Here is a 24,713-nt window from a genome sequence, read left to right on the forward strand (position 1 = left end):
ATCCGCCTCATTCGTGCGTCAAATTCACTTCACGATGCACGTCAATTGCACAAAACACTTAGCATGCTTCATTCCAACAAAATGCGTCACTCGTGCCGCCTCATTTGCACGTATCGCCCCGCAAGATGTCTATTTGCACCTTTGCATAGACTTAACATGTAAATCACTTGTGCTTGATGCTTCTTTTGTGCCTGGTGTCAACGCAGCGTTTAAAAAAACCTTTTATACAGAGTTATTAACGGATAAATTCTGTGGTTTTATGCGATGGATGGTGCGCTGATGCCAACAGTTGGTCGGTGAGTAAACGAATATAATGAATGAAAACACATAGGTCTGTGCGTATAAACATATAATGTAATGCTGTACAGTAACGTTTCATTTGTTTGTTTTGGTTGTCTACATTTTATTTGTTTCGTGACGATGCGATGGTGTGCTTTATCTGCCAGATTCCTGCTTAACTGGGCTGGTTGTGACATTTAATTCATTGGGCGTTCTGGGGGCAGGGTTTGCATGCCACACTGTGAGTTATTGTCCTGAAAGTGAAAACGCGACATGATTTCAGCCTCATTGCTCAACCCTCTGGGCAATTGACACTGTCCGGTCAGATAAAAGCCCTGGCTTGCACTGGCCACTGGCTAAAAATGCAGATTTCTCTGAATTTAAGTATTGGTGGTTACATACACAACTTTACACAATAAATAATTCTGTTCTAATGTTAATTTGGGATATAAAACGCACACTGTGCTTTTTGCTTCTTTCAAAACGCTCAACTCAGTTTGTTTTATTTGCACGAATCACAACATTTGCGCTGTCTCATTTGCACATATCGCGCCGCAGGATATCTGTTCACGCCTTTGCATTGACTTAACATGTAAATCACTCGCGCTTGACGCTTCTTTTGTGCCTGGTGTGAACGCAGCATTTAAAAAAAAACCTTTTATACAAAGTTATTAACGGATAAATTCTATGGTTTTATGCGATGGATGGTGCGCTGATGCCAAAAGTTGGTCGGTGAGTAAACGAATATAATAAATGAAAACACATAGGCCTTTGCGTATAAACATATAATGTAATGCTGTACAGTAACGTGTCATTTGTATGTTTCGGTTGTCTCCATTTTATTCGTTTCGTGACGATGCGATGGTGTAATTTATCTGCTTGATTCTTGCTGAACTGGGCTGGTTGTGACGTTTAGTTCGTTGGGCGTTCTGGGGGCGGGGTTTGCATGTCACACTGCGAGTTATTGTCCTGAAAGTGGAAACGGGACATGATTTCAGCCTCATTGCTCAAACTTCGGGGCGATTAGCATGGCCCGGTCAGATAAATGACCTTGATTGCACTGGCTCGACAGTGGAAATGCAGCCATTATGGAGAAACCGAGCCCAGATCACTGGCTAAAAATGCAGATTTCTCTGAATTTAAGTATTGGTGGTAACATAATGCTAACGTTAATTTGGGAAACATAACGCACACTGTGCTTTTCGCTTCTAACCTAACCGAGCATTAATATTACTAAATCAGCAAAGGATTTTGCAGATAACATCAACTTTTTATAACTAATGAAAGCGCGGCAGCGGCGTTTGAACGGATGACTAGCTGCATTTCAAGTGACATAAATAGATTAAATGAACGCTTTCTCATTAAGCAAGCGTGTTCATATTAGTTTCCACAGTGCCGTAACATTTACGTGCCATGTTATTGCGTTTTATTTATCTCAGGTTCACCTTGATCAACGTGCTTACAGTGTGCGATGGGCTAGAAAGAGCCAAACGGGTTACCTGGGTCAGACCTGCTATCTGTCACTGTCGCGTTTAAAAAGGTTTGGGTCTAATAATGGCGTTTGGGATGAGGCAGACTGATAAATCAGGTGTGAATTGAGTGGACAGCTCTCTTTGATTGATACACTGACAGGATATGAGCAAGTGCCGTACCAGATAGAGAATATGAGAACGGGAAGGAGAAGAAAAGAATGGAGCTCACAGAAAGCAAAAAAAAAAAAAAAAGATCCAAGGAGTGGAGGATATTATTCAGAGAATGAGAACAATAACTGCGGCATGGAAATATTGCGGGGAAGAAGATTAGGGCAGTTCAGTTGGGCATATTACACTCCCTGGCCCCCATGAAGAAAGAAATAAATAAACAAGTAATGCAAGAGAAATACATAAAGTTTCTGCTGTGCTATTTACCGCTCGGCTCCGCAATTTTCCAGAGGAGTCGGGGAAAATAAGATGAACGGGATGGAGACCCATACCTGACTCGCAGTCTTTTCCCCTTGACATGTAAAACAGACTCAACTAGCTGATAAACCATTAGATTTTTATATCTATTCTCTTTCATCAAGCACCGACGCTCAGGCATTGGGGTACAGACTGGTGCTGAATGGGTTTTTCTTGCATTATGCAGTTGTGTTGATACTGAATTTCCAACTTCAAGTAGGAGACCTTGAAAAATAATGACATTCGAGACATGTTTTTAATACAGTGATTATATTAAGGGTGCAAATAAAGTACACTCCAAACATGACTTTTAAACTACTTATTTAAAATGAGTTGAAACGACAAAGTTTTTAATTTTTGGGGTGAAACTTAATTGTTTTATGTTCAATCCACATAAGTTTGTAAAACAATTAAATTAGATTAATCGATTTGTGTTGAGACATTCATTCATTCATTCGTTCATTTTCCTCAGGCTTAGGGCTCTATTTTGACGGTCCATGCGCAGAGCGCAAAACGCAGGGCACAAACGCTTTCGGGGTGTCAGGACGCATTTTTGCTAATTTAAGCACGGGAAAATCCGCTTTGAGTCATGGAGCATGGGCTAAAAGGGTTGAGTTTATTTTCTTAATGAGTTATAGGTGTGTTTTGAGAATAAACCAATTACAGTCTCATCTCCCATTCCCTTTAAGAGCCAGCTGCGTCACGCCAAGAGCACATTCGTTATTTACAGGACGCAAAGTAAGTCTAAGTGGAAAAAATGAGCATTTCACAGGCAAACAGTTAACAGTTGACAGTTTTTTAACAGAACACAGTTAAACAGAGCATCTACTGCGTGAGTGAGAGATAATGGATTACTTTCCCATTCGCTCTTGGATAGGGAAACCTTTATGCACAGACATCAATTAGTCTATAAATAAATACTTTTGTTTGTTAAGCGCAAATATTCGTTTCAAAACTATTTCTAAATTCAGTTCTAATTTCCAGCAAACGAATAAATGAATAATAATAACAAAATGTGCTCAAAAACCTGAGTTATATGCTAAAACACATGCTGTGCCCCATATGGTCTGACAGGTGGGCAAATCTAAGCTTGTTTTTAATAAAACAAATATAAATATGGATATAATAAATAACACTGCTAATAATAATAAGATTATATAAAAGCAAATTGTTATGAATGAACTGAAAAAGCCTCCCGAGATGAAGAAGACATAAAAGCAGTGATTTTTCATATTTATGTAGGCTAGAAAATAATATGTTTTGTAATATTTTAATCCTTTATATTTATATCCTATATCTATTCTTATTATATCCTATATATATCCTTAATATTTACATTTTTTCATATGTAAAGATATTTGCCTATTGCTCTCTTGTGTGTATTAAGCAGTGTGTAAGCGAGGCGCAACTCTGCACTGGAGTTTAGACCGGGTTTGTTTTGGTCTAATGAAAAATCTATTATAGTTTCTCAAAATAGCGACACGCCAGCGGTCCGCCTCAGAACGCCTTCCTTTTTAGACCAGAACGCCTATGGGCGCACATATGAGCGCTAATGCATTTGCTATTTAAACAGCGTAGCGCAACGCCTCAAAACCACTCTTGCGCAAAGCTGACACTACCAAAAGACTACTGTGCCGCGCCTTGCGCCACACTGTGCCGGGTGTATGATAGGGCCCTTAGTCTCTTATTTATCAGGGGTCGCCACAGTGAAATAAACTGCCAACTGTTCTGGCATGTTTCACTGCGGCCAATTTAGTTTATTCAATTCCCCTATAACGCATGTGTTTGAACTGTTCGGGAAACCGGAGGAAACCAACACGAGGCGAACATGCAAACTCTACACAGAAATGCCAACTGGCCCAGCCGGGACTCGAACCAGCGACCTTCTTGGCCACAGTGCTAACCACTGAGACACGTGTCGCCAATAATACAATTGATTAAGATAAAAATAATTGGTGATTTATTAATTAACAGTGCACTTGTAAATTTGCAGTCTTACTGGCATCCAAAATTGCCTGTAAGTTACTGTAAATTATACAGGAATGTTTATTTTGCAGTGATTAATTTGCAACACTGTGGCTGAGTGGTAAAGCACTGGTGCCTCACAGCAGCAGTAAAAGTAGTGTTGTCACAATACTGAATTTCCAACTTCAAGTAGGAAACCCTGAAAAATATCGATATTTGGTATGTTTTTCTATATCACTATTATATTAAAAGTACAAATGAAGTACACTCAAAAAATGACTTTCAAACTACTTATTAAAAATGAGTTGAAACAACAAAATTTTAATTTTGGGGGGAAATCCTAATTGTTTTATGTTCAATTAACATACATTTTTAAATCAATAAAATTAGATTAATCCATTTGTGTTAGGACATTCGTTCATTCAATCAATCATTTTCCTTCGGCTTAGTTCCTTATTTATCAGGGGTCACCACAGCAGAATGAACCGCCAACTATTCCAGCATATGCTTCACTACAGCCAATTTAGTTTATTCAATAGACCTTGACACATGTGTTTGGACTGTGGGGGAGTACATGCAAACTCCACACAGAAATGCCAACTGGCCCTGCTTGGGGCTTGAACCAGCGACCTTCTTGCTGAGGCAACAGTGCCTTTGGCAGTTACCTTTGTATTTAAAGAAGACCTATTATGCAAAAAGCACTTTTATAAAGGGTTCAAACACAGTTGTGTGGCAGCAGTGTGTGAATATATCCAGCTACTAATGATAAAAATGTATTTGTTTATGATTAAAACAGTCTGCAGAAACACTTTGATTGACATTCTCCCTTTGTACGTGTCATTAGAGGGGGAAAGCCCCGCCCACTAGTGACCATCTCGCCCTCAATAGCATATCACATTTGTCTTGTTTTTGAATCTACCATTATGCTGACACACATGCATCTGTAGCTCCGCCCTCTTTTGAAAAGAGCACAATCCCATTTGAATTTAAAGTGACAGGCATGATTAGGATCAGTTTCAAAGAGTCATATAACAGTTGTATGCTATTTTGGGCTGAAACTTCGCACACATTCTAGAGACATCGAAGACTTATTTTACATCCCGTCTTCTTTAAATTCCTGCATTATTTTGTAGCTATATATGGAATAAAATCAATGCCAAAAGTATTGAAATAAAAAGCTTGTCGAATAGCACAAGCTGACAGAAATCATGCATTGAAATGCTTGCATTGTCAGGGTTTGTATTTTAGTACCTGTAATTTACATAGCTGTTTAATTAAGCTGTGAATATTTCAACTAAAAATATTTCAAGCACGTTTTCATACTTAAAAATTCAATAATTCATATTCAATTTCAATATTTCACTTTAAATATTTAACACCGATGAAAAATACAAAGTATAATATTCAAAGGGCAATTTTCAGTTCTTTTTATTTCTGTTCAAAAATTTGCTTCCATATATTCAGTCATTCAAATTCGACTCTTAAAATTCAGCATTACACCCGGGAACTGCAGGAAAAGCAATAGATTGCAGATTGACAACCTCCGGCTGGTTTTTCACTTGCAGGAGGACAAATTTAAGGTTTTTAAACCAGTAAATAGGTGAGGGGAAAAGCTAATAACAGCACAAAAGTAGCATTTAGATGTCTTGGACATCATAAGTAATAAAATGATCATGAGTAAAATTAGGACATTTGCTGCGGCTCCCGGATGCAATGTCAAATTTTAACAGCTGATTTTGATCCACTGAATTTATGGAAGCAAATTTTTGAACTGAAATAAAATTAACAGAAAATTGCCTTTTGAATATTAAACATGAAATCTGGAAATTGAATGTGAATTATTGAATTTTTGAGTATGAAAACGTTTGAAATAATTTTAGTTGAAATATTTACCGCTTAAATAAACAGCCATGTAAATTACAGGCCCTAAAAATACTATTAAATAATAATAATAATAAAAATAATAAAAAAATATTATTATTAAATAATATTTTAATACAAATGATAATTTTATATTAATAAAATAATAATTAAATAAAGCTTAAAATAATATGATATTAAAATAAAATAAGATAATATTAAAATGCAAGCAGTTGTTAATTCAATGTATTATTTTTTTTCAGCTTTTGCTATTCGACAAGTTTTTTATTTGAATACATTTGGCATTGATTTTGTTCCATAGCCATGTTTCTTTCTCTTGGAATGGCAGACGTTGCTATTGTATGTATTTTGGTCAGTGGAAGCAGCAGTAAGTATTTTAGCTCATTTTTTATTTGATCTCGGATGTGCTTTTTGCTCTTGGGGCTCACAGCAGGGGTTTCTCTCTCCGTTAACCCCTTTCTAAACATGCTGGCTTTGCTCCCTCCAGAGAGAAAGAGAGAGACCTATAACCACATTCTCATGTACATTACCGCTGACTCAATGCAAAGCCAAGCCTTCTCTTAGCACGTGTGTTCAGGTGTGTGTTCTGCGTTTCATCAAATCAACATGCTCCAGTATCCTCAATCTCAGAGACAGCTCTCCTCTCTCCACCTCCTCAGCCTTTCTTCTTTCGCTTCTGTCCCGAGTGTCTGCTTTTTTTTATTATCTCCTCTAAAGGCTAGTCAAACGCTGCTGGCCTTTGTTGTCAGAAACTTTTATTTACCAAAGAGGGGCGTAAGTGAGTGACATGGCAGGGGTCTTTTATCCCTGGCTAGCCGCAAGCACAGCTCTCTCTTGCTACCGAAAGCAACTGAATTCACCCCCCTTCCCCAAAAAAATAAAAATAAAAAATCAGCTCCTCCTTCAGCACATCCAGAGCCAGCCGTCTCCCCTGGGCGGCTGTCTGTAAATGCTGCCTTACACACGGACACAACATTCACCTGCTTATTTTTAGACATGCACTAACTGTATGCTTCTTTCATACAGCTGAAGTCAAAATTATTAGTCCTCTTGTGATTTATTTGCTTTTTTTTTTAAAATCGAATTTAATTGAAGTCTAATAGGCAATTTACCGTTGGCAATATTAGTGCTTAGGGACAGACCATCTAGGAACCTTTGGCATACTCTTTTCAACATACTACAATTTGCCACATATTATTATATTCTCGAATGCTATTTAGGACAGATAGTAGGCAAATTGGGATGCAGAATGGGTTTGCCTTAAAAATTATCAGCGTTTCCTAATTGAAGAGAGTTTATGTGTCTCACACTCGAGTTACTCCTGAACACAACAATAATGGTGGCTTTGAGAGAATAACAGTTTCATCTTCTTCAGTGAGCCTGTATGTTTGCTGAGGACAGACACTGCATGGAGCAATGTTGAGAAATTGATCGATGTGCTTATTGTCCGGTGTTCGAGTCTGAGGGCTCTATTTTGACGATCCATGCGCAAAGTGAAAAGCATTAAGGCCGTGTCACAATCCACGTGTACACATGTGTACACATGCACACATATACACTACAGACAATTTAGCCTATTCAATTCACCTGTACCGCATGTGTTTGGACTGTGGGGGAAACCGGAGCACCCGGAGGAAACCCACGCGAAGGCAGGGAGAACATGCAAACTCCACACAGAAACGCCAACTGAGCCGAGGTTCGACCCAGTGACCTTCTTGCTGTGAGGCGACAGCACTACCTACTGTGCCACTACTTCCACTGAGATATGGATTAAAAATATATATAATTTCAAAATAAGGTGTATTGTTTATGTTGAGCGCTGTATATTTAAAACATTATGCAAATGCTCAGAATATAATGCATTTCAGGGACAATCCTCCAGTAGGAATTCAAGTGGTATAGCGTACAATATCCACAACATATCGGGTTCTATTTTAACGATCTATAGCGCATAGTCTAAAGCTCATGCGGCAAAAGCATTAAGGGTGTGTCTGAATCCATTTTGCTATTTTAAGGACGGGAAAATCCGCTTTGCGACGTGGCGCATGGTCTAACAGGGTTGAGCTTATTCTCTTAATGAGTTATAGGTTGTGTTTTGAGAATAAACCAATCAGATTCTTGTCTCCCATTCCCTTTAATAGTCAGTTGCGTCGCGCCAAACTGAGCGCTTCACTAGCAAGAAAACAGTTAAACAGCACCTACAGCGCGAGATGAGAGATAAGCCTCCTCATTCTTTACTTTCACTCTCGTGGATAGGGTAACGTGTTGTACGCACAGATCTTTATTAGCCTATAAATAATTTCGTTTTTTAAGCGCAAAGATTTGTTTCATAACTATTTCTAAATTCAGTTCTAATTTCCAGCAAAGGAATAAATAAACAATAATAACGAAATGTGGTCAAAATTTTTTATTTTTTTCAAATACACATGCTTTGCCCCATATGGTCTAAAACCCGACAGGTAGGCAAATCTAAGCTTGTTTTTAATAAAACAAATATAAATATGCAGATAATAAATAATACTGCTAATTAATAATAACATTATACAAAAGCAAATTGTTATGAATGAACTGAAAAAATTTGATTATTAAAAAAAGACTTTAGTTGGATGCGGATGCCAGCAGAATTCGACGCCTCATAGAGCAGGGTAAATCACTACAGAAGCCTATTTTTGTTCCGTTTTGAAGTGAGGAACGTAATGTCCCCGGTGCTGGTGTTTACTTGTTTACTTGTAAAATATTCAAACTGAGCTTTGCCACATTGGCTGGCGCTGAACCAGAGAAATACGTGTCATATTATCACAGTTACGCAGTGTTTTTAACCACCCAATGCTTATTTTATGTCTTAGACATGTAAATACACACAAGTACTAGGAAAACAATACATTTAGATTTTGTAAAACACACAAGAAAGTCTATGAAATTCAAACAATCCATTCAAATATAATTTGCAGATGTGTTTTATTCATTTCAGATACACGTAATGACTATAAAATGCATTTTGGGAGTACCTGGTGAATTTACGTGCTGAATTCTGCGTTTTCTGCAGATTGATATGAATGGGTAAAACATGGTAACTTTTTATCTTTTTTCAAAATCTGATTCATTGATTAATCGAAAAAATAATCAACAGATTAATCGATTATTAAAATAATCGTTAGTTGCAGCCTTAATTTACTGCATAAACGGCCTGTAAAATACCATATGCAATCTACACAGTTCACTACTGTAATATGCATTGCATTGTGGGTCATTTTACTTTGATAGTAAATTACTGCATATCACATGAGGAAATTTAACTTTTTTTTTTACATTTTATAAGTTTAGTGGCTAATTCAGCCCAGTTCAGCCTTATGGAAATGAACGAAAAGGAGGCGTGGCACCAAACCCCAACCCTAAACCCAACCATCATTAGTGGATGAGCAAATCGTACTAAAATGTGCAAATGAGATCGTAAAAATTCAGACGAATTAGCCTCTATCAAAAATTTACGAATTGCCGTGAGATATGGTTAGCATATTAGGGATTTGCGGTATTCTACTGTAATCAAAATAAGCAAGTACTGCTACTGTAGTTGAAGACAGAAATGAGACAGTTGATGAAGTTTTTTGGAAGTTATATAATTCAACAGTAAATACTAAAATTAAAGGTTTGCGCTACTAGTGTAAAATTAAAATATATTACGGTAAAAGTACTGTAAAAATGGTCATACTGTAAAATTAAAATGTGGTAAAAGAATTTTTACCATCAAAAGAAGTTCTGATGAGGCTATTTTACTGTAAAATGAAATTGCGGTAGGGCCCTGCTACTGTAAAACACATTTACCGGTAAGTTACTGTAAAGGGGCAGTTCCTGTAAACAGGGCTGCCGCAAAAGTTACCGCAAAACTTTTTAACAGTGCTGCGTAGATATGAAGCACGTCAAAGAAGGTGGATATCCAGAACACTCCCACCGTTTACATAATCGTCACAGACCAATGGCAGCTCAAAGGTGTTTAGGACCAAAACTAAATCTCTCAAAATGTTTGTATTGGTGAGCAGTTTCGAACTGCTGATACAATCTCAAAACAAACTTCGATTTGGCTGTTTTTTGCTCAACATGACTATATTTCAGTCCTGTTTTTAGTTGCATTTGAAGTATAACAGGGCCTTTAGTAAAACCTTTAAAGAACTGATTGTGTCCGTCGCGTGAGACTCCATTGAGAGCATTGTGTTGTGAGAATTAAAGACGTGGCTGGCTGCTAATTCTGTTTATTTCATCCCATTCAAAGTTGCATGTGGCGGCCGTCTCCTTTTCAAGCCCTGCGCTATTGGAAACTAATATGAAATGAATCGGTCTCTCTTTCCACAAATCCATCCCCCATTTAAGCCCTTCTTGAAGTTCTTCCAAATTGCGTTTTAAATGCCAATTAGGAGGTTGAATGCAGTAAAATAAAAAAAAAGAGCCAGCGCTAGTCGGATGGCCTCACCTTCTGGCTGACCAGGCTTCTGAGAGCACACGCCGAATCTTTGGCTCCGAGCGCCACTTTGAAAGAAAATATCCTGCCTAATGAACACATTAATTAGAACCATAACTATTTATAAGATGATAATTAGAAACGAAGTGAGGTAAACCGGGGCTCTTCCTGCAATTAATGGCGGATTAATTATGGGCCGTAATTAAGTGGCGTTTTGAAATGCATTAAGGTGAAGTACAGAGGCGCGCGGTGGCTTTGTGATCACTGGCATAATTATTGGCTGGCCGTTTGAGCCCGGCTCACTCTGAGCCCGCTAATCAGCATCATTGCGTTGTTATATGTGCACTTAAAAAGACTCGCCACTGCAATAACTGCCTAATTATTTCTAATTGGCAGGAGCCGAAATGTAGTCTGCGCATTGATGGTAGGAGTGGAGATTTAGCAGATCTACACTGAGAGAGGAGACGGCAACAACTCGAGGGCTCAGAAAATGTGAAGGAAAAAAATTCAGATCACTGACCTGTTTCTGTTTCAGAGGAGAGCTTTTGCTGGTTTACTTAATGCTGAGGAAGCCATTGGATTAGAAAATAAATGCACATTTCTTTATTTTTGTTCATTAGTCTGACCTGGCTTGCAGTCAATGACTTTAAGAGCTGTATACTGTGACCGACAGTGTTGGTGTAAGTAAATGATTTAATCTGGGAAAAAGTAAATCATTCTTAGGTCATTTAATTACAGCTACTTGTAATAAACTTGCTTTGTACGCTGTAAATAACTTCGTCAGTTCTGTAGTAATCAACTCAGTGAAGCAAAGTAGTTGTTTTTTTTATGGTATTTAGATATACTTTGCAAAATAATATATTTTTTTATAATCAATGTTATTTATTACGACCGTTTCACATGCTTTAGAGAAACTGAACTAAGAAATTAGTTCATGAAAATATATTTTATAAATTCAAATGAGGTTAAGCAGACAAAACATGAAATATTTTGTGTTCATATAATCTGCAATGAAATGCAAGAGTCATTTTGGAAAACACTTCTTATTTATTTGAGTTTTCTTTTCTGTAATCAACTTTCTGATTTGAAGTTGTACAAATAAAAATATGAATGAAACGAGCCATTATCAATGTCAATATTTATAGATCTGTGATTTCCAGTGTGTCTCTGGGATTATGTGTAAGAGTGATGAGGAGTTCAGGAGATTCACTAACCTAAAGAAATGTTTTTTTTTTTTTGCTTCAAAGCCACGTTACAGTCTCGTATCTGCCATCACCTCCTCTTCTCAAAAGCACTTTAGCAAATTGTGCTAAAATCAAGTTCACAGTGAAGCTGCACCTCTGACAAAAGCCTGGATGTGGATCTACTTACACGCTCAATATTGAAGCTCAAGGAAGAGAGATGGAACACAAATAAATCTTGCTGAATTATGGGCTTCCCGAACCAAACTCTGACACGCCTCAAAAAAATAATGAAACACTCTCCTCTCTCCTGATGCTTCGTTTTTATAAATAAAAAAAGCATAACGTGTGATCATGTTCAAAACTGTGGCTCAGAGTTTTGTTGGTCAAACCTTTTCTTATCATTTAGAAAAAAATAAAATAATGTTAATTATTATTAATAACAATTATTAATAATCAATAATAATAATTAGTAATAAGAGTAGCAATTAACGATATTAAAAATAAATAATGAATAATTATTCATTACAGTTATTCATTATTTATTATGTTGATTAATAATAAGAATAATTATTATCTTAAGCAAAACAACAACAACAACAACAATAATAATAATAATATTAATAATAATACTTTTAGTTGATGGTAGTATAATAATAGTAATAATAATAATAATAATAATAATAATAACAACAACAATACATTTTTAATAATATTAATACAACAAAACAATAATATTTAATGTAGTAATAATAATAGTTAATATAACTGATATTAAATATTAATGAATTATAACTACTACTACTTGATACTAATAAACAAAAATGATCAATAATAATAATTAATAACTTGAGTAATCATTAATGATATTAATAATTATCAGTAATAGCAATGAATAATAATTGATAATAATATAATAAATAATAATAAATTAGCATTGATATTAATACAACAAAATAATAATAATGATAATAATAATAATAGTTAATATGATAATTAATAAAAATAATAATAAATTATAACTACTCTTACCAATTAAATAATAATAATAATTATTATTATTATTATAACTACTACTACTACTACTACTACTACTACTACTACTACTACTACTACTAATGCTATCAATACTATTAAATGATAATAATAGCAATACTACTACTACTACTAATAATAATTATTAATATTGATTATTATTATTATTATTATTATTATTATTATTATTATTATTATTCAATAATAATAATATTTATGTTGATAATAATAATAATAATAATAATAATAATAATAATAATAATAATAATAATAAATTATTAGTAATTAGTAAAATGTGTTATTATTATTTATTTAGTTTTATTATTGTTCTTATTATTAATATTATAATTCAGAAATAAATATAATACTACTACTATGACTGTTAATAATAATAGCAATCGTTAATATTAATATTGATAAAAAATAATAAATAATACTATATAATAATAATAATAATAATAATAATAATAATGAATAATAAGAATAATAGTAAATTATTTGTGAAAAGTAACATTTAATATTATTGATTTTAATACTGCTACTATGACTGTTAATAGTAATAGTTAATATTAATAATACAAACTAATTATAAATTATAACTGCCACCACCACTACTACTACTACTAATAATAATGATAATAATAATAAAGTATTATCAATAATAATAAAAAATAACAATAATATGTGTAAAGTCATATCTTAAGAATCAATTTAAAAGGACAGAGTTTGTTCGTTTAACCTCGATTAATCAGCTTCACATTAGATCGCTATATTGTGACACATCAAAACCATGATTGAAAATGATCCATCCTTTGATACGAGATGTCACCTTCCTCTGCATATTACCTGGGAACTACTAAAACTATTAACTAAAGGGACAGTTCACCCAAAAATGACTATCAGAAACAGAATATCTGCAGAGGTTTTCACTTACTCATAGTGTTTTAAAGACACTTTGTACTCTGAATTAGATTTAATTAGGTCTAAAAAATACCCATTTATGTTAATATCGCTACATAAATTATTTATAAATAGATTATATAAATAGGGAAGTGTTATATCGTAAGAAATGCTCACAATACCCATCACAATGTGTAATCACAATACTTACAATATTGCATATTTTCAGAGTACCACAGTGCATTTCCATTGTAGGACATTTTCTGCCAATTTTACCAATGTAACATTTCCCATTTCTTTTCCTGACAACAACATGAGTATTATATATGAATTCTGTGCATGTATGGGTGAATTTTTACGAGTCTGCCATGTCATCTGCTGGTTTAGTGTTTAATTAAGTGTGCGTTTTCTTCTAGTAGTGGAATGAGTGTCTGCTCTCTGTCAGCGTTCTGTCTCTGTGCTGTAGTTTTACGGTCGGTCCACTTACTCTCAATATTTATGCTTTTTTTTCCTCGTGTGAGTGCTTAAATTGAAACATAACCCACCACATTTAAACAATAAAAGTCTTTATGGAGCGACCTTCAGATCTACCATCACTTCATAAATACCTTATCATAAAAAGAGCAGAAAAACCATCATCTTACCCTTAGAGAACACCTACTAATTAAAAGCACATGCTTCAGACATTATTTCACAATTCACTCTTCTTTTACCCCCCAGAAACCTCGCTTTTAAACAACCATTCTTTATTATAGTATATCAACAATTATGTCAATACATTTATTTACGTGTATACAGTGTAGAAAATAAGTATTTTCTAAAGGATGCTTTGCTATAGTATATTTGTGTACATACACTATCCAACCCGGGCTCATTGTGGATACGTAGTCTCGCGGACGTTTCTGGAGACCGCAGAATACGTCCCGGCAGGTGCGTACGGCTGCAGTTTTTGTGAATCCGCAAGAGGCCGCTGTTGTGCGCTTTTTCGCATCTCAGTCGTCTCTCGCGAGTGTGGTTCGCGCCCGCGCTGTTCTCACGTGAACCCGCCAGAGGCCGCTGTCCGACTGACCGATGATTGGATGATCGGCCAATCGGCTGACCCGCCCTCCTCCTTCCCTGAACCCAACCAATCTTACTGATCGACCCGTCCCCCTACTCGCTCGCTTCCCTAAACCCGAGCAACAGTTTACAAAAAGCCGTCCAAAAAAATAAAAGCCCTGATTTTTTTTTTTTCTGACCGCGTTTTCGGATTTCACCGCGTTCTCACCCTGTTACGTAACTCGTTCACTTAATTTTTGGGATTCTGTTTTTGTCGTACCTGATTGCTGGAACCGCTCTTCCCCGGACTCGAAACCGGTCACCGTGATCAACTCCTCTCTGCATCTCGAGCCTGCCGACGTACACGGTGAGCTGAGTGGACAAACGGGTTGCAGCGGGGAAGCCCTCCACAAGGAGGTAAGTGGTCGGCCGGCAAGCGCGATAGGGAACAGCGTCACAACGTCCCCGATGCGTTCACTTGAAAAAAATAAACGCGGCTGTACGTACCCCCTGGGACGTATTCCGCTGTCTCCAGAAACGTCCGCGGGACTACGTTTTCAGATTGAGCTTGGGTTGACACTATCTGACAAAAGTCTTGTCGACTATCCAAGTTTTATAGGAAAAACAGATAATAACTTGACTTTCTAGTTGATCATTTGGCATCAGAAGTGTCTCTATGAAAGGTAAAGGCCTCTTGATTTTGCTTATTTGAGCACAATAAAATGTGATCATGCCTTGATTATTAATGATTTCTTTAGGACAGTAAGGTCTGACTCTGCTTAGACAAAAGTCTCATCACTGAACAGAAATAATGTCCAGTATAGAATATAAAGTCCTGCTGCAGTGGAGACAGAATGAATATTGTGTCTGACTCCATCATGAGCTTGGAGGACTGCATCCATACATCTCTGCACTGACTCAAATCACTGATTAATAAAGTCATCTGGAATGGTGAAAAAAAGCGATCTTGCAGGACTCCCAGAGTTCATCAAGTTCCTTTGGATTCATCTTCAATGCCTTCTCCTTCATTTTACCCCAGACGTGCTCAATAATGTTCATGTCTGGTGGCTGGGCTGGCCAATCCTGGAGCAGCTAGACCTTCTTTGCTTTCAGGAGCTTTGATGTGGAGGCTGAAGGATGAGGAGCGCTATCCTGCTGGAGAATTGTCCCTCTCCTGTGGTTTGTAATGTAATGGGCAGCACAGATGTGTTGATACCTCAGGCTGTTGATGTTGCAGATCTCTCGCACGCCCCCATACCGAATGTAACCCCAAACCATGATTATTCCTTCACCAAACTTGACTGATTTCTGTGAGAATCTTGAATCCATGCCGGTTCCAGTAGGTGTTCTGCAGTATTTGTGATGATTGAGATGCATTTCATTTTATTACTCTTCTGTCTTGTTTTTGTAATGTGCCTGTGACATACTGTAAGGTGTCCTTGAGTGCTCCGAAAGGCGCCTATAAATAAAAGGTATTATTATTATTATTATTTCAGCAGATAATTCAGGAGAGAAATCCACTTTCTGACACTTTTCCAAATGATCAACTAGAAGTCAAGTTATTAATTGTTGCTCTTACAACTGGGATCGACGAAAAGACTCTTGTCAGGAAGTGTATATTAGTATTAAAGTGCAAATAAAATCAAAACTAACCATATGATTTTGTTAGTTCGCATTGCTAGTTTTGTGGTGAGCAATGTATCTGTGCATGCCATTGTAATCTTTAGTTGAAATCTGAAAATCCACTTCATAATATATCCTATCATATCTAAGGATGTGGGGCTACAATACTTATACTCGCCCTATCCAATCAGTTCACAGTCATGTCCACTGTTTTCTCATTTAATATTCCGTTTCTCTAAGACCTGCGTCAAAATACAAAACAAAACAAAAAAACGGCTCGCAGCTTCTAGTTCATGAGAGCTTTAAAGCTAAAACTGAAACTAGTCAAAGAAAATAACTGAAGATCGCAGTGCAAAAGTTAGCACACCCTATTATTATTATTTTAGCACTAGGCATGCATCAAAAGTATGTTTCTTAATTCCTGCTTCTAAAAGTAATTAAAAAATGATTAAAAAAATCGTTAATCTATTCTCAAAGTTGAGTTGGGAGCTGGGTCTATTCTATGCAAGCCATGATGACTTTACACCTGGCCAAATTGCACTGTAGGGGGCGAGAACGAGTCTTCGAACCTGTGTGCATTCCTACTGTGAAATTAACACATCAAACGTGACGTGCTAATATAGATGCAGTTCACTGGAGTGAATCTGATTAATGTTAGCTCCACTATCAGGTACCTGTAGAGTTTTTGCGTTAAAACATACAAATAAAATGGGGCGAATTAAAGTCAAATAGGTTAGCCGTCTAACAAAGAAGTGCCCTTCTGAATCAAATCAGCAAGATGCCCTTCTGGATCTTTCTCTTATTTCAAAAACACTACTGATTACGCTTACATGGACATCAGTAATCTAGTTATCTGCCTTAATAGACAATAATATAATTAATGTGTTTACGTGAAGTGCTTTCATGTAAGAGATTACTTTAATTTTGGGTGACTTTAACTGCAGTTCGGCAGTTTTTAACATTCACTCATGAACATTTCATTCATGCCCCCGTGACAAACTGGGGTATTAGACGCAAACAAGAAGTGAGGACTGGAGAGAGTGTTATGGAATTTAAAAACGCACGCCAAATGGAAAGAAAAAAACTTTAGCATTTTGCGAGATGTGTGTGTGTGTGTGGTCTATTACTGACAGCAGTGTGGATCTTGTCGGATAATATGGTGAAAAGTCCTACATGGCGGTAATAGTTTGATTGCGTTGTTTACTTCAATACTGCCACTAATATCTGGATACTCCACATGTCTTAACTCCATTTCTGTTTAGTTTAGTTATGATTTTAGTCGGATTAAGGTAATCAAAAATGGCTGTTTGGAGCTTATGTAGGCCGACAGTTCAACATTAATGTTTAACTGAATAAACAGTGAGTAAACACAAGCACATCTTATTGAACATCATTTATATTCATCACCAATTATCATAGTAGAACAGTTCCTCAAGCAGTGTGTGATGCATTTTGGAAACGGGAGATAAGCCACTGCTTTAATGCGCCACCTGGCTTGAGAAACCCGTTCTCAAAGACTTACTTTCAGTCATTATTTGGGTAGCGCACATATTCTGAATGCCTTCGGCAGAATTCAAATGAGCCATTTTATTCGAGATTAGTCTAGATTAATTCCACGATTGCAGTGAGATTAATCAAGATTATCTGTGCCACCTATAAAGTAACGCAAAGCGATGAATGGTACTGTACAGAGGTATGAAAATAGTGAATAATTTGCCATCACATGACTTTTAATAAGTAAAATAAGGTTTTACCAATTAATTAAAAAACACTTAATGCAACAAAATTTAGTTCACTGATACTTTTGATGTTTTAAATGAGTTTAAAATAATATTTTTTTTAGGCTGCACCACATTGAAAAAAATTACATTGCAATATACAGTAATACATACATTGTGTAGCATTCTGATGATCATTATTTATTTTGGTCACTCTTTATTTTAATGTACAATTCACGCTTTTAACAAACAATTAACTAAGACTTTTAGCTCAAACTATTACTTAGCTGCTTACTAATAGTCAATAATTGGGTAGGATTAGGGATGTAAAACGAGATCACACTTCATAAGTGCTAATAAACAGTTAAAATCTTAATAATAAGCAGTTAGGTCCCACTATATATTAAGTGTCCTTAACTACTATGTACTTACATCAAAAAATAAATACAATGTACTTACTGTGTTTATAATGTATTTGACTTGTGGTGCTTTTGAGTTGGGATAGAGGTTGGGTTATGGACAGGTTTGGTGGCGTGGGTAGGTTTAAGGGTGGGTTAAGGTGTAAGGGATGGTCAACAGTGTATTGACAAATGTAAATACAAAAGTTAAATACAGATGTAAATGCATACATGTATTTAATCAAGCATAAGTACACAGTAAATACATGTATTTACACAATAAGTACATTGTAACAAACTATTAATTCCTGTGTAAGTACATATTAGTTAAGGCCACCTAATATAAAGTGGGACCGGCAGTTAATAATCCAGTAGTAAGTAATGTGAATAAAACTAAAGTGTTATCGTAATGTTTCAGATCACTGCATTAGAAGTGGCTCATATGATTGTGTGTGTTGACAGTGTTAAGTTAGCACCTATTGACTTTCTGACCTATAGCCTGTAATTGACCCTCTGCTTGCGGTGTCGTCTAATAGGGCTGTAATACAGTCTCAGTAGTGCTAGTTGGATACGAGCGTTTAGGATGTCACCGTTTTCCTTGAGTGATGGCGGTCACATATGCTGGAACACTTATTTTACACTTCATTTATTTCCCTCCCTGATCGCTCGAAACTAATTACGTTGTGCGAGATCAGAGCATTCTTAGAGACCTGTGAACTTGACGAAATGACACAGGTTTTGTAAGTGTGGGTGGGCTAAGTATGTGAGCTCATTTTTCTCTTGTTCTTTCGCTTATACGCTGTTACAAATTAAATGATAAAAACTTGTCAACAAATGTTTTTGTTACCTTCACCTACAGTGCATCCGGAAAGTATTCATAGCGCTTGACTTTTTCCACTTTTCTTATTGCATAATGGATTTAATTCCTTTATTACCTCAACATTCTACACACAATACCCAATAATGACAATGTGAAGAAAGAGTTTTTGACATTGTTGCAAATTTATTACAAATAAAAAGCTGAAAAATCACGTGTACATCAGTATTCACAGCCTTTGCTCAATACTTTGTTGGTGCCGCTTTGCCAGCGATTACAGTCTTTTTGAATATGATGCCACAAGTTCGGCTAACCTGTCTTTGGGAATTTTTGCCCATTCCTCGTTGCTGTACCTCTCAAGTTCTATCAGGTTGGATGGGTAGAGACGGTATACAGCCATTTTCAGATCTCTCCAGAGTTGTTCAATAGGATTTAGGTCTGGGCTCTGGCTGGGCCACTCAAGGACATTCACCTAGTTGTTGTTGTGCCACTCCATTGATATTTTGGAAGTGTGCTTTGGGTCATTTCCCTGCTGTAAGATGAACCGTCGCCCCAGTCTGAGGTCAAGAGCACTCTGAAGCAGGTCTTCATTCAGTCTCTGTACATTGCTGCATTCATCTTTCCCTCTATCCTGACTAGTCTTCCAGTTCCTGCTGCTGAACCACATCCCCACAGTATGATGCTGCCACCACCATGCTTCCCTGTAGGGATGGTTTTATCCTGGTGATGAGCGCTGCCTGGTTTTCTCCAAACGTAACGCCTGGCGTTCACTCCAAAGTGTTCAGTTTGAGTCTCATCAGACCAGAGAGTTTAGTTTCTGATGATCTGAGAGTCCTTTAGATGCCTTTTGGTAAATTCCAGGCGGGGAGTGTCTTCCATCTGGCCACTCTACCATACAGGCCTGATTGGTGGATTGCTGCACAGATGGTTGTCCTTCTGTAAGGTTCTTCTCTCTCCACAGAAGAACGCTGGAGCGCAGACAGAGTGACCATCGGGTTATTGATCACCTCCCTAACTAAGGCCCTTCTCCCTGATCACTCAGTTTAGATGGCCGGCAAGCTCTAGGAAGAGTCCTGGTGGTTTAAACATCTTGGAGGCCGCTGTGGTCATTGGCACTTATAAGAGTGATGTCATAATTTAGTGGTATTTTGTAATGATGTGTGATTGGTGCTTTACTTTAAAATAGACAAAACATTTTTAATTGCACTGGGAAAGTCATTCCAGAAGTTTTCTGAATATTTACAGTGTGAAAGCTGTTATTATCCCTGCAAACTATAGAAGGAACTTTTTCTACATCTAAAAGTTGTTGGAGACAATGACTGATCTACTAGCGCTGCTTTACTAACCATGAGGTTGTAGGTTCGAACTTAGCATATGGTAGTATTTATGTTGATGCCAATAGACTAGCGGTACTGTGCACCGACACATAGCACCAATGTGCTCACGACCCAAGTTTGATTCCCGGCTCGAGGTCCTTTGCCGACCCTTTTCCTCTCTCCCTGGACAATTTTTCCTGTCTGAAATCTCTACTGTCCTATCATAATAAAGGTGAAAACCCTTAAAAAATTAATAATAAAAAAAATAGGAGAAAAGATCAAATCCCGTCATGCAATTTAAAAGCATAAATAAATCAAAATAAAAATTTTTAATTAAATAAATTTCTAAAGTTTACAGCAGTAGGTAGTGCTGTCGCCTCACAGCAAGAAGGTTGCTGGTTCGAGCCTCGGCTGGCTCTGTTTGGAGTTTGCATGTTCTCCCTGCATTTGCATGGGTTTCCTCCGGGTGCACCGGTTTCCCCCACAATCCAAAGACATGCGGTACAGGTGAATTGGGTAGGCTAAATTGTCCGTAGTGTATGAGTGTGTGTGTGGATGTTTCCCAGAGATGGGTTGCGGCTGGAAGGGCATCCGCTGCGTAAAATGTGCTGGATAAGTTGACGGTTCATTCCGCTGTGGCGACCCCGGATTAATAAAGGGACTAAGCCAAAAAGAAAATGAATGAATGAGTTTACAATGGTAACAATTTTCTTCACGTGAGACAAAAAACAAGCGTTTGTCAGCAAAATTAAATTACGTCAGATGGGTTTTGTATTAAAACTATAATAATTATATGTTAATTATAACAATATTAATTAGTAATTTGTTTCCTGTCTGTGAGTTTGCGTGATAAATCGTGTGTGTAAAAGGAGGAGATGCGCAGAAAGAAACAGCTTGGGAAATGTTCTCATCAGCTTCGGTAATTAGAGGAATCTCATAAATTAGACTGCATTTAAAGTGCACTCAGAAAGAAGACACGCTGAATAGTTAACATTTTTCATTACGTGGTGGAGCGCTCGGGGGAGAAAACTAAAAAAAAAAAAAAAAAAGAGTGAACAGCTGTTTGGAGATCAGGCCCCTGTTGGAAATCCACATGGCTTGTTCAAGGTGAACTTCAGTGTGCGGGAATACAAACACTGAAAACTTCTGTCAGGCTAATTAAGCAGAAGCTGCTTGTTGATTGTTTCTGTCGACGTTTTTCTTCATGAGTATCACACCCATACCCATGACAAAATCTGACTTAAAGATTTGTTCAAATGTAAATAAACGCTGAAAAATATTTTTATCCACGATGACGCTTGTACATTGTCATGTTGTCTTTAGGGAGAAGCCTGGGTCATTTTCAGTAAACAAACAAACAAACAAACAAACAAACAAACAAACAAACAAACAAAAAAACAAACAAACAAAAAACGTTCTACCTGAATAAAAGTTTAGGAATTTTCCATAGGTATGAGTAATTTCAGGCTTGACTTGAAGGCTTGATATTACAGCTGAAGTCAAATGTATTATTCATTCATTCATTCATTCATTTTCTTGTCGGCTTAGTCCCTTTATTAATCCGGGGTCGCCACTGCGGAATGAACCGCCAACTTATCCAGCAAGTTTTTACGCAGCGGATTCCCTTCCAGCCGCAACCCATCTCTGGGAAACATCCACACACACATTCACACACACACTCATACACTACGGACAATTTAGCCTACCCAATTCACCTGTACCGCATGTCTTTGGACTGTGGGGGAACCCGGAGGACCCGGAGGAAACCCACGCAAACGCAGGGAGAACATGCAAACTCCACACAGAAACACCAACTGAGCCGAGGTTCGAACCAGCGAACTGTGAGGCGACAGCACTACCTACTGCGCCACTGCCTCGCTGTCAAATTCATTAGGTACAATTTAATTTTTTTTACACATATTTCCCTTGCTGTGTTGAAAGGAACCATGAGTTCTGCTGTGAACCAAAATATCCTAAAAGTGAGCGTCCAGATATCTCTTAGTGACCTCAGGCTGAAGTGAACTTGGGTTCTGCAGCAGGACAATGATCCAATGCACAGTCCACTACTGAACGGCTGTAGAAATACAATTGAAAGATTTTAGAGTGGCCTAGTCAAAGTCCTGACATGAATGCAGTTGAGATCTCAATTTAATTGCTCGAAAAACCCTCCTGTATGGCTGAATTACAACAATTCTGCAATGACTTGTGGGCCAAAGTTTCTCCACAGTACTATTACAGACTCAATTATTGAAAAGGACGACCCGTTAGACTTTAGGGGGCAAACGCTTTTCACACAGGGTTATCTAGTGTTATATTTTATCTTTAATATTAAAAACCTTTGTTTCAAAACTGTATGATGTATTTACTTGTGTTACTCTTGACTAATATTTAAATTCGTTTGATGATCTGAAACAATAAAGTGTAACAAAAAAAAAAAGAAATCAGTAAAGGGGCAAACACTTATTTATTATTATTATTATTATTATTATTATTATTATTATTATTATTATTATTATTATATTCATTCATTCATTCATTCATTCAATTTCTTATCGGCTTAGTCCCTTTGTTAATCGGGGTCGCCACAGCGGAATGAACCGCCAACTTATCCAGCAAGTTTTTACTCAGCGGATGCCCTTCCAGCCGCAACCCATCTCTGGGAAACATCCACACACACATTCACACACACACTCATACACTACGGACAATTTAGCCTACCAAATTCACCTGTAGCGCATGTCTTTGGACTGTGGGGCAAACCGGAGCCCCCGGAGGAAACCCACGCGAAGGCAGGGAGAACATGCAAACTCCACACAGAAACGCCAACTGAGCCGATGTTCGAACCAGCGACCTTCTTGCTGTGAGGCAACAGCACTACCTACTGCGCCACTGCCTCGCCCTTATTATTATTATTATTATTATTATTATTATAGTTTTTAACAATAGCTGAAGAGGGATTCTGAAGTTTTCTTTTTTATTTGTAATTTTTTTATACTAAATTTGCGAATTATTCACTCATTAAACTGAGCCAAAGTCTGAAGCTTGTGTTGTGTTCTGAGTTTGCAAGTAAACCTCAAATATAGTGAAAGTTCATATTGACCAAGGGATATCCACACTTACTGTAGTTTGTGTATACTCTGCTTGACCTGCAGAGGACAGAGTTGATACTTTTTCAAACTTAAGGTGTACAGGAACTTTCTGGCCTTCTCAAACATTAACCTTTATTTGATTTTCTGTCTTTTACAATCAACTATACGCACAGTATGGCATTAAACAATTTTTTTTTCATGTATACTGTCAGCTTAAAGGGATAGTTCACCCCAAAATTTAAATTACCTCGTCGTTCACTGTCCCTGAACACAAAAGAATATATTTTAAAGAATGCTGGTTGCCATCAACTTCCACAGTATTAGGAAAATAATATGGAAGTCAATGGGTGCCAGCTGCCAACATTCTTCAAAATATCTTCTTTTAAGTTGTACATTTGAATTTTTGGGTGAACAAACCCTTTATGATTTACAGTAATTGTAATGTATTCAGTTAGATTTTTGGTCTGAATATTTAACTTCACAATATTCTGAAAGCTGTGTAATAAATAGTTAATTGATACATTGATAAATAAAATAAAATATAAATAAAAATATATTAAAATATGAAATAAAAAAAACAATACATTTATTTTATTTTTAGTTTATTTAAATTTTATGCAATTTTAATTAAAAGTTTAATTTAATCTTACTACGCGTGCACTGGTGCTATCATTTGTCACCATTATTATCCGATTTCATGAAGCAAGAAACTGTGTGTGTGTGTGTGTGTGTGTGTGTGTGTGTGTGTGTGTGTGTGTGTGTGTGTGTGTGAGTGTGTGTGTGTGTGTAGTGTTTGTATAATATCATGAGTATGACATATTTGTACTCTATTATGGTGTAATATGGGGTCATGCCACTTTTAGACACTTAAGGTTAAGGTTAAGGCTAGGGCTAGGCCATATAATAAGCGTATTAACTGTATAACTCACAGTATGCCTATGAAGAGCTCCTGTAAACCACCAATACCCATGTATGTGAGTGTGTGTACTAGTTTTGTTGTTTTTGTTTAATCACATGGCTGTGACCGAGTTGTACTCTATTACAGTGGTTTATGGGGACATGCCCCTTCAAGCACTTAGGGTT

General features: G+C 36.8%; 1 protein-coding gene and 1 long non-coding RNA gene across 31 annotated transcripts in view; both read left to right on the forward strand.

The window, feature by feature from the left end:
• Window positions 1–24,713, forward strand: part of rsrc1 (arginine/serine-rich coiled-coil 1) — a 226,060-nt gene that overhangs the window by 16,774 nt on the left and 184,573 nt on the right.
• On the forward strand, window positions 16,879–22,964 carry LOC147833550 (uncharacterized). Its single transcript, XR_015509010.1, has 3 exons — window positions 16,879–17,634; window positions 17,712–20,901; window positions 22,395–22,964. It is a non-coding gene; the product is annotated as an uncharacterized LOC147833550 (long non-coding RNA).

This window comes from Danio rerio, chromosome 15 (genome assembly GCF_052040795.2).
Source record: "Danio rerio strain M-AB ecotype USA chromosome 15, GRCz13ab, whole genome shotgun sequence".
Taxonomy (NCBI): domain Eukaryota; kingdom Metazoa; phylum Chordata; class Actinopteri; order Cypriniformes; family Danionidae; genus Danio; species Danio rerio.